The sequence below is a fragment of the Dromaius novaehollandiae genome, chromosome 3 (genome assembly GCF_036370855.1).
Source record: "Dromaius novaehollandiae isolate bDroNov1 chromosome 3, bDroNov1.hap1, whole genome shotgun sequence".
In the NCBI taxonomy this organism is placed as follows: Eukaryota; Metazoa; Chordata; class Aves; order Casuariiformes; family Dromaiidae; genus Dromaius; species Dromaius novaehollandiae.
This window is the reverse complement of record NC_088100.1, coordinates 81,759,850-81,771,554: the sequence shown is the minus strand read 5'-3', so window position 1 is coordinate 81,771,554 and position 11,705 is coordinate 81,759,850.

Here is an 11,705-nt window from a genome sequence, read left to right as displayed (position 1 = left end):
GCAGTGCCATGTTGGTATGAAAGTAGGTCTAAAACATTCTAATCAAGAGGTTTAAGTACTGTTCACAAGTTAAAACCTGCAATAAGAAGCAGAAAAGTAAACTTCCCTTGTTAAACAATATCTAAAATTGACTGCACTTGGAAACAACGTGGACAGAAGAGTATGGTTTTGTTCATGGCATTGCCTTCAGCTGAAGGGACATGTTCTAAGCATGGGAAATGGCAGAGCCCCGGGTTACTCGCCCTTACTCCTCTGCTGAAGCCACCGAATGCCTCCTCTTGCATGGACTTGAGGGTTTTCATAGGGTTTTTAGGAAGTAGGTTATGGTGATGCTTCAAGTTTGCCTCAGTGTCATTGGTACCCCTCACTTCTGGAAATTTAGTATCTCTCCGTTCACTTTAGGAATGGAAGAGAAGTTTTATCTCAGTCACATTCAAGTCTTGTCGATATGGGGACATACAGGAGAATTAAATTGCCTTGACTTTGGAAGTGGATTAGTTGCTGATACAGAATCAGCAGTGGCATGAATGCTCTTGTGCCGCAATAGAGAGTCCTTAATGCAGTTTCCCTTAATTCACCCTGGGAGTAGTTTAGGGCTGTGAGCAGGCAGACTGGAGCTGTTGGGGCAGCGTGTGGGGTCTTGCCCCGACTCAGGTTGATGGTAGGCCAAAAGCGCTAAGCTTCATTGCCTTTGGATGCAGGCTGTTGTTTCTGGCCCAGTGGGTACATCCTCAGACATCTTTGGAAATGCTCCTCTCTCCATCCACTTTAGAGATTTCAAGTGCTGTAGTTTCTGCTTTGGTAAAAGCAAAGTAACACTACTGAATTCATTTCACGCTCAGTGTGAAAGACAAGTATTTGGCAAAAAAGGCACAGAGACTTTTGGAAGTTTGCCAACGAAAAACCTGATAGCACAGCAGGCAGATGAACACGGCAACCTGCCTGGGCTCCAGCTAACGATGCTGCACAAGCCACGACAGACTGTGTCTGCTGGTCCTAAGCTGTACACATCTTCCAGGATTGATGAGCGTTTGTTATTAAAGTCAGATTGCCAAGTTATATTTACCATACTAAACCACAAGACATGAATGAGGGAGTCAGCCTGCTTGGCTGGGCCCTGCTATAGCAAATACCTGGGGGACACAGAGCTTGCTCCCCTGAGTGGAGGCAGCTGGTAAGCGGGAGCGGGAGTAAAAGTACTCCCAGGAGCCAATGTGGCAAGTGGGAAGAGCGTGTCCACCAGCCAGAGACACTGAAAAGCCCTTTGCTCTTCTCTTTTCCAGTTGAAATCCCAGGACCTCCCAAAACCTTCTTATCTTGGTTTATGCCAGGGAAGAGTCGTGCCGAACAGGGCTCACAGCCTGGAAGAGGCTCCTGCATGAGCAGCAGCTTGCTTTGGCATGAGGTCCCAAGTTTGGGCAGGCCTTGCCTCAAACAAAACACAGCACCTTCGCTTTTTTTTGTCCTACCCACACTCCCGACACAAGAGCAGTTTGCCCTCTGCCTTGCCTTTTCTGTATACTCCCAGCAGTTTGTTGCACCGAGTGCTGGTGACGCAAGAAAACTGAGATTTCTTCAGACTTCGATTGACTTTAAATATAGGTTCTTTCCGTAAAATCTCTTCCTCAGCAAAACTGGGCATCTCAGAGGATGGGTAATGGAATATAGAGGATTGCTGCCTCTCGCCATGCTTGGCAATTACCAAAAATTGTTACTGTTTGACAGCAGCTTCTCTGATCGTACACCCATAGCAACGACTGTGTTGAGTCTATTCCATGGCTTTTACTAACATGCCATTAGTTAACTGGTAACACTCCAGACTTCTTCACTTCAGCTCACCCAAGCAAAACAGCAGTGAGTGCAAATTCAATTAGAAGTGTTTTACAGGCTGGGAACTCATAGTTTATTACCAAGCAAGTTTGTATTTGTACAGATCCCAGTTACAGTCACACATGGAAATACTGACTGTAACCAATTCTCAGATTATTCTTTTAACAAGAGTTTTTGTGTTTACTAACAGTAAAATTACCTGCTTGAAATTGATGAAATTGATTACTTGATGGAAAATGAGCAGATTGCCTCAGACCATTCACTAACATACAGACGCTCAGATTGCAGTAATCATCGTGGCAATAGGTGTTATTTGGAATGGCCTTACTGCTTCTGCATTACGTAGCTGTCTCTCACCTTAGTGAGTCCAACCCTTGTATGACTGCACATCACCTATTATACACACACACTCCCACACACACACTCCCACTCCTTTCAGTCAGTGAATTTAGGAAACCTGATATGTACTCTATTTGTTAGATTTGCTAAATCTGAAAAGAAAAAGTATATGTCTGAAGTGCAGTATTACAAATAATCATATACCAGCCTATTTTGACAATTCTATATACTCTGTCTAAATATATATGGAATGCTTAGACAGATAAATGCACACATATACACACATATATGCATATAGACAGACAGGGACATGTCATTTATATGTTTGTGTGTAAATACACAGATGTACATATGTATAGAATATTTCAAAACTAACAAGCAGATTTAGTCACATGGCTTCTTGATGCTCACTATATTTTATAACTATCTGCATACACACATGTGCACACACTGCTGGTACTGCAAAAACCATCTGCACTTGCACTGCATAGCAATTTTTAGTTACATTTCCCGTGGAAATAATGATTAATGAAATCATCATCCATGTGTCCTTCTGCCTGCTTGTTCTCTCCTTGTAACACTGAACCTTTTCAGCAGCTCCAGCCATAATTGGAGATAATTAATTTCTTACAGAATCCATGAAAATAGGCATCCCGACAGAGGAGACAGCCCCTATCAGTACCATGGCTGAGATAAAGGCTGTAACATGAACTAACCCTCATTTGAAGCCAGGGAATCTGCAAGAGGAGGCAAATTGAGAAGTGTAGCAACCCCAGGAAAGTTTAAAGAGGAACTTTCTTTCAACCAGTGGGAATGCTGGCTTCATTAGTTCCAGCGCATGGCAGTACTTTGCTTTTGTTGATGTGAAGGAGAATATTCCTCCGTTTTTAGATTGGACCTTCAGTAAATACACTCATCCTTTAGATTTTGGGTGGGTGACATATTTGTGTCAGAAGGAATTAGGCCAGGGCATAACTGACGTGGGGGGAAAAGGTCTATGTATAGCGATGATTTCTTGGTTTGGCAGCTGGGGAGGAATTAAACAATAAAAGTATTTCCAAATTTATTTTTCTTGTTCTAGATACTGAACCATATTCCCTTCTCAAAGACGTGGCAGAGTAAAAAGGATGCACGCATTAGGAAAATCTGTCCACTAAGAATGCAAAAAGAGGTTTAGAGCTCATACAAAATGGTGGGAGATTCCCAGCTGAAGTGGAGATTTATGACTCCTGGAGCTTTTCCCAGATGAAGACGGCTGGAGGCTGGTTTCATATTACTGAACTCTTCTGAGACTCATGACCAAAACCCATGCCAAGCGGGTGCAGTGCAGTGTGGAATTGGCTCCTGGCTGCTGACTTTCACACCCCATGCCCCTGGAGACGCAGGGCAGGAGCCATCGGGGCTCTGAGGCTTCTGTACGCACTGTGGTGGCAAAGAAGGAGCTACCCAGGGGCTTCATGCAGTGAGGGGTCTAATTATGGGTCTCTAAACCTGCTAAAAATCCTTACCTGTATTGCGGGGCTTTGCACATGATGGCAAGATAGACCTCATTGGGATTCAAGTCACCTCATTCCCATTAATCATATTAATAATTGAAAACATATGTTCAGCTTGAAAGCACAGCAAGAGAGTTAGGCAACCCTACACGGAAATGCAGTGTTACCTGAGTCTAATGATACTCATTAAAGTACCCTTGCCAACCTCACATGGAAAATCCTTCCACTAAAATCAGGTGCAGAGTTTGCATTTAATTCTTCTATTCTGGCCTGAGGAGGCCCTTCCTCAGGCATTCGTTCCACCTCAGAAACCCCTCTGAGACCAGTCTGATCCCCTCCCTCCACGTGACGTGGTGCAAGCAGCGAGCAGGGCCCCATCCAGCCCTGCAGCTGCTCTACGCTGGTCGTGGTCTGCAGGAGCTAATGCCAGACCTCCTGAGGTCTCCTGTCAAACCTCCATCGGATTTAGAGCAAAGGAGGAGCTGAGACACAATGATGCTGAGCTCCCCTGAGCTTCAGAAATGTGTGAGTCTGGACTTTGGCTCCTGAGTCAGGTCAGGGTGCCCCCTCTGCCTCTGCCACGGAAGGGCCTGGAAGGCCACATTCAGCTCTCTGCTCTTCCCATTGCTTTTAGGGAAGCCACAGGATGAACACAGGGGGCAGATACTTGCTCAGCATCCGATAAGCAATGACACAGTGAAGCGTTTCAAAACACTCTTCTCTGCTAGTTTGTAAATTGCTTATACAGAAAAGCATTTTGGCACGGTGTTCTCTTTTCATTATTTTGCAGCAAAGGAGCCCCTAACTTTGCAGGCTTGTTCAGCGTGGGGTTGTGCCTTGCTTTTGACGAGCTGTGTCAGACACAGGCACTACCCACACCCCAGCCACCGCACCTATGGCTAAGGCGCTTTCTTGAGGGTAGTGGCCCCAGAGGAAGTCTTTGAGATCTCTGAAAACAAAGTAGCCCAGACAAGATTAAATAATCACAGCCAGTGATATTGTCTTTTTGTTGTTCCAGCTTAAGCTTTTTGCCAGAGCTCGCATGATGTAATCATTAAAATGAATTCCAGGTGAAAACCCACGGTATAAATTCTTACCAGAACAGTGAGGTTAGGACCAAACCTCACTTTCTGGAGGTGATGTTCTTAATTCATCATCTCAACCTTTCTCACCTTCTGAAACAAAAAGGGGGGCCTTTTGCTTTCAGCAATGGAAAAGTGAGCTCCTCTTGGGCCTGGACAGACTATCAAGTTACCATGGCAGTTCAAGAAGCCACAGTAACTCCATCAAGTGTCTGAGCCCTGAGGGAAGAGCGAAGAAAAGAGAAAAAATTTAGACACAGGTTGGAGAGAGGATGGATGGTGTTTGCTGGGTTTTTCTGTTCAGATCCCCCCAGACCATGCATATCATTTCTGCTGCTTTTAGCAACAGGAAAAAAAAAAGGTCTGTTCGGAGATGAGTTTTGCAATCCTGTAACAGGAAGAAAAAAAAAAAAAGCAGCAAGACTTGTTTACATACTAATAATGTGTACACAGGCTTTGAAATCCTAACAAACAATCTGATTTATCTTCTAAACGGTCTTTTCAACAACTCTTCTCTCCCATACGCCCTTTCTCCACTGATCCATAAACACAGAGGGAGGGAATTTCTCCCACCTGGACATCAGTTGTCATTTGGCTGCCTACATTCATGCTGATCCTTACTCCAAAGGAATGCAGCGGCATGAGGGAAGCCGGCGGACAAGGAGCGTGTCCAGCCCAGCAGCAGGGCGATGAGGGTTGCATATTGAAGGTCTGTCTTGATGTCCACTTGGGAACCAAGAGCCTGAGCTGGGGCAGCCTGGGGCCAACCTTGTGGGGCTGTTCCCATGCAGGTTTGAGGCCGGTTCAAGGCTCCAGCAGGGCAGCACGTGTTTCCTTCCCCGTCACTCATGCCCCTTCTCCTGCTTCCTATCTCCTGCCAAATCATTCCCCCCCGGTAGGTGCTGGCAACAGCAGTGCTCTGTTTTTGAGTTGCACAGCAGCAGGAAGGTGCAGAAGTCAAGACTCTACAGCTGTTACTGTATCTTGCTCAGAGGAATGGGGTTTTGCAGGCCCTGATGCACTCTCAACTCATTCCTACCTCTCCCAGAGCTCAGTCGTGTAGGCACCAAATCTGGCCTGCTCTTTTGGGCAGAAAGGGTTAATTGACGTCAAGGCTTTCAAACCCTCGTGCCCTGGGAGGGGTGCACCGCAGTGTTTGCACGTGGGAGCCAAGTGCTTTACAGACAGCCTGGCAGAGGGGGTGAGACGCAGTAGATGAACTAGGGGTGCCGCAGTGCCTCCAGACCTCAGCTGGTGCCCCCCATACGCTGGAGGAGGCTGTGCTGGGGCTTCCCTGGGAGGCTGGGGAGAAGGGGCCTCCACTTGGGCAGCCCACGGTCGCTGCTGCCCCAGCCCTCTGCTGATTAGACCTACTGGTATTTTTCATTAGCAAATTTTGGAAAATCCTTTGGAAAATACAGGCCAAGCCCTCGAGCAGCATAAATCAGTGCAACTGCCCCGAAATGTATCGCCAGGGATCTGTCACGTGAAGTGCTCGGGATTACTATTGTATAAACAAGTTGTAAAGTCCCAGGCCAGGCGGAGGGAAGTGGAATTCCAGACGAGGCAGCCGTCTGCTCCCCAGCCTGCCTGCCCTCGCTTTCTCCAGGCTTTCTCCATGGTGTGCTCCAGCCACCTGCGCGCCGCAGCTCCCACCGAAGGCTGGGTGGCATGCCCTGCACAGAGGCTCTGGTCTGCTTGGAAAGTAGGCCTCCGCTTGCACGTTAACAGATCAGAAGATGTGGTGGTTGCCAAACAGAATCAACACACCGTGTGCTCTCTATCCACCTTATCCCCTTCCTGTGATAATAGTTACTTGCAAATCTACCAGCAGCTGCTGCTTGCAGCAGGGCTGCCTCCCCACTGCAAACAAGCTGGCCTGATTTTAGAAACACAAGGTGGGAAGGGACGGTGTAGGTGTTGCTGCGTCCTGGCCCTGGCGTCACAGGCAGCGTGCAGCGGGGCTTAGGTCCACCCTGCCCTGTGATCCTTCCTGATGTCCCTGTATAAGCTGAAGTCTTGTTGTACAAGACTGAAAGCTGCTCCCATCTGAGGGCACAGGTAGACAGCCAGGGAGCACGTCCCGGGGGTTGGGGAAAGCAGACCCGGCTTCCCGCTGCAAAGGGCGCAACCAGGTCAGTATGTCTGACCTGAGGCAAAATTGCCTTTTAAATTCTAATCTGGCAACTGGTTTATCTGAGCATGTGAGCAAGGCGTACACACCAGGAACTTCTTTTATCAGCTTGGAGAAAAGCCGTATTAATGATCTCATGCATGGGGTGGCTATTTTGCCAGAAGGAGTACAATCAGACCCAAATTGTTGTTTCCTCTCTGCTTCCCGAAACTGTCCTCCCTGATTATAATCGAACTTTTACAATATCTTCTCTCCAAGACTTTAAACTTTTTGGCTGCATCTTTTCTTTTCCGTGTCGGTGATGGCCAGAACTGTAAGTGCCAAAATGCTGAGTGAAAGTTTGTTTTTTTCTGAGAGACTCTCTGGCCGCTGTGGCTTATTCCAAAGCTACAAGTAGTTGAGCACAGTTAAACAGTTGAGAGAGAAGTGCTGAGTGAGCCAGAGAGCAAGGATCTGGGAAATTTTGTATTTTAATCCTGGCCATGCTGCAATACTATCTACCTCTTGAAGAATCTCCCTTCAGCCGCAACCGAGCCAAGCACATGAGTTTCCTCAGGACGGTCATAGGGCTGCCCAAGCCAAAAGCTCAGCTTGTGTGTAACCGCCATGCCATACCCAGGATCCTCGCTCGGCAGATTTCTTAAGTGCAAATCAATGGGAGTGCTCACATGCTTAAAGTAAGGGCACGTGTTTAAACACCTTGCTGGATTGAGGGCTTAACCCTTCTCTCTCACAGTTGAGCAGGCTTTTAAAAGGCTTTGAAGATGTTTACCGTCAATTCTTTTGCTGATGTTGTTTGGAGAATCAAGACTGACTTAGGCTAGTGTATGTAAAGCACAGCTCTAACTTGACAAGCCTAGGGGGACAAGTGAGATGAAGGGTTAAAAACTGTATTTACTAACCTCCTGGCTTTCTCCATTTCATTTCTTTTGTCAGGGGGACCTTAAAATCTTTTTATGGCAGCTTGTCAACCAATAGCTAATGTTCTCAGACATCCTTGCACAAGCAGCTCAGGACAAATAGGATTCAAATCACAGTGCTATCGTATGTACAAGTATTTTGTACTCACTTTTGATCTGTTCCTCCCAAAAGTGAGCCTTATATTGTTTCCCCTGCAGGTGATAGTAGCATTCCCCACTGCCGTCAATGGGAGCAGGAGCAGGCAATCAGGCTTGCACATAGTAATGTGATTCATTCCAGCTCTCGGATCCTTTCTTGCCTGCCCGGCTTGCTACCTGCCTTCTCTCTGGGCTCTGCCTGAGCTATCTGCTCCTAATTCTGAAGCTGATGGTACTTCACAGCCTATGGAGGGAGCCAATTCCAAATTACAACTTCCAGAGCTTGATGGGTTTAAAGGTAAAGACAGATTACAGCTTGCAATCCACAAAACTCCCTCTTTGGATTCACTCCAGATGAAGTCATCTTCAAGAAATCCCAGATTAATATGACATTCATGTTGATGAGCATAGCACTGTGAGACCTCCCGTGTGTTGGGGGGCACAGGTGAATTTTGCTGTGGGTACAAACCCCCCCTTACATCAGTCTCACAGGCTGGAAGACCCCCCTTGGATCCTTTCCTGTTTTGCGGTCCCACTCTCCCAGCATTTTCATGGCCGTTACAACTTTTCATGAGGATCAGAGGAGGCCCTTCAGGCTCGGTCAGTGCCAGCTCTTGGCACTGGCAGGAAAAAATCACAGATACATGATAGTCTCCTATGGGATGGGGAAAGTCTGGACAAAGCCAGACCTGACCGCTCACAGGAATCCTGTTTGTGAAGGTCCAAGGGGCTGGAGACAGTAACTTTGTCATGTCTTCCTCATTTCTGGCCCTGCTTATTTCATCCATTAAGTCTGGGTGCAAACCACTAGGAAGAACCTCTTTCTCCATAAAATCAAATGGGGAGTTTAGTTCTGTGCACATTTCTTACTTGGGAATTTAAACTGGAGCACGGGGGCGTACAGCAGGCAGGTGAACATGTACAGTGAGTGTCCCTTTGGATAGCTGCCGTGGGCCTCACGTGCCTCCTTGCCTTATTGTTACTTCGCATTTATATGGGGGAGGTGTAACTGAGACGTTCATGTTTGGAAACGAGGCCTCCAGTGCCTGAACTACTGAACTATCCTGACACATGCTGGGCAGCCGCGGCCCCGGTGGAGGCAGTCTCTCTGCAGCACAGCTCAGGACAAGGCCGTCCTGTGTTCTGCTAATAAATGATGACACACGTGGTACAAGTCAAGTTTCCTATATCAGAGCCCAGGAGCCTTTTGGATTAAATTATTTCTCTTCACAGGTACCCTCAGGGTTTGCTACTTTTGCTTTTGTCCCTTTTTCATTTGCTTGATTTCTTTTCTTTATGCTGCTTCTGTGACATTTCATTCAGGGTTGCCATGAGTGAACAACAATTTAGGATGATGAATTATGGATTAAAAGAAAAGGCTGAGCTATTTTGGAATCACTATTCAGTGCCTTTTGAAGGGACAAAGGAATTCCAAAATGAGGATTTTTCAATTATCTATGTCAAGGAAAAGAAAGAAAAGGAAGAAATGAGAGAAGAAGAAAAGGACAGAAGAGAAGAGAAGAATGAAAGGACACAAGAACGAAAGAAAGAATGAATAAATAATTAAAAGAGAGAAAGAGAGAAAGAGAAAGAGAGAGAAAGATAGAAAGGAAGAGAGAAAGGAAGAGAGAAAGAGAGGGAAAAAGAGAAAGAGAGAAAGGAAGAGAGAGAGAGAAAGAGAGAGAGAAAGAGAGAGAAAGAAAGAGAGAGAGAGAAAGAAATAAAAAGAAAGAAAGAGAAAGAAAGAAGGAAGGAAGGAAGGAAAGAAGGAAAGAAATTATTCTGTTCAGAGTACTGGAAAAACACGCAGTTCATTGATGAATTGTCCCTACCAGGCTTTCCAGGGCAAATTTTGAAATATATCTGAATTTAATGGTGCTTACAAAAGTAGTCCCTTGGATCTACTGGGAGCTACTCACAGGAGCAAAAGCCATCCAGCACATGTGAGGTCTGCCAGCTGCTGCCCTCCTTTACCATAGCTGAATTCCCTAAGCACAGGACTCTGAAATAACCCGGGGGGATGCTGCTGGAAATTTGCAGTCCTTTACTTGAAGCCACAAACAAATATTTTCTCAAGTACTCTGAGCAGTATCTGCATAAATACTCCCTCCCTTGGCTGGAAGATTATAGGAAAAACAATTGCAATTCTGTTGACCTAACTTCAACATTTGAAAACTATTAATAAAGATGCATGGGGGAGGCTTATATGGTGGAAAAGAAATTGCTGTCTAATTCCACTGCAATTTATTGAGCTACAGGCGTTTTGAGGGATGCTGTACAGAAATGTTCAATCCTTGTCTAAAATGAAAGGGTGTTATTGAATGAGTGATTTTAAATACAGAATTTGTTGCTCACTTGGCAAGTGAGGCAGCATGTCCTAAGAGGTACAGCCCCAAACTAGCACTCAAAAAAACCCTGCTCAAGGCCTGGCTTTGCTACCAGGCTGGAGATAGGCAAGGGACAACTGAATCTTCCCAGCTTTGAGCCCCTGTCTTCAGTATGCAAACTGAGGATTATAATGTCCAAACCAAGATGTGCTTCAAGATCTTGGGGCAAAAAGGGCTCTGTAAGGATAGGAGGGTGGTTGCAATAGCCATTTTTTGGAGGAGAATTCTACTCTCTGTTAGAAGATGGCTTAATAGCAATTTGTCTTTGTTCTTTTCTTAATAAATTAAGAACAATGTACTCACTTCATGCTCCAGTCTGCCTGTTTCTGTGGCCCTGGCAATACAAGTGTCGAGAAGACACAACTGGCATCTAACCCGTTCCCCACTGCCTGCTCCTGCAGCTCGCCTCCAGTCTCAGCTGAACTGTTTCATTCCCCGACATGTTAACACGCTGGCAGAGCCAGCAAGGCTGAGTGCTCTTCAAAGTGTACACAGTGTAAAATCATTAGACCAGTCTAAGAAGCTACCAAAACACTTTCTGTCAGCAGTTAGATTGCGATTATGGAATTAACTGGAACAGACCACATCTCCCCCGCTCTGACCCACAGCTCCACTGAGGGGATACCATTGTATTGGAAAAAAGGTATCACCTATCAGAAGGACAGCAGGAACATGAATAGCATCTGGAAACCATTTACCAGCTACCATAGTATGCACTTGCCAAGTGCACTGCAAATTTGAGTACTGCCCCCCAAGCTCTTACACCATCATACACAGTGTACTTATATGGATAACCTCCTTTTCCATCATTTTAACCTTTTTTCGTCCTCTCCAGGCCTGGACCTTATTCACCACCTTTCTCTCTGCTGTATATTGCATCCCCAAGCTCCCCTCGGTTCCCCTTACCTCTGCCTTTCCTGACAGCTGAGCCTCCAGTCCTCCTCCACTCTTTCCCTTGCTCCTTTTCAGCAGCACCCTTGGATGCTACTATCCCCTCCAGATTGGCACCATCTGTCATGCCACCTCCTGCCTCTGAAACAGCTTCCTCACTACCTACTTATCTGGCTAACTCCTTATGGTAACAGCAAGTAAACTGCAACACCCAACAGCAAAGTGCATATCCCTCAGCCTGGTTCACAAGATTGGGCTCTCACACAACAGCCACTTTTTTTGAGTCTTTTCCACTCGTATTATCCTGCATTGCTCTTACTTGCACCATTAGTGTATCATCTGGACAGGTGCAGAGGCCTCCACATCTGGAGTACCAAGGCCACAGCCCATATATAGACCGAATGCAGACAAGCAGGACTATTTACCCAGTCTGCAACCTGTTCCTGGTACCCCTTCTCTTGGGAATAAACAAGCCATGGGCTGAGGAA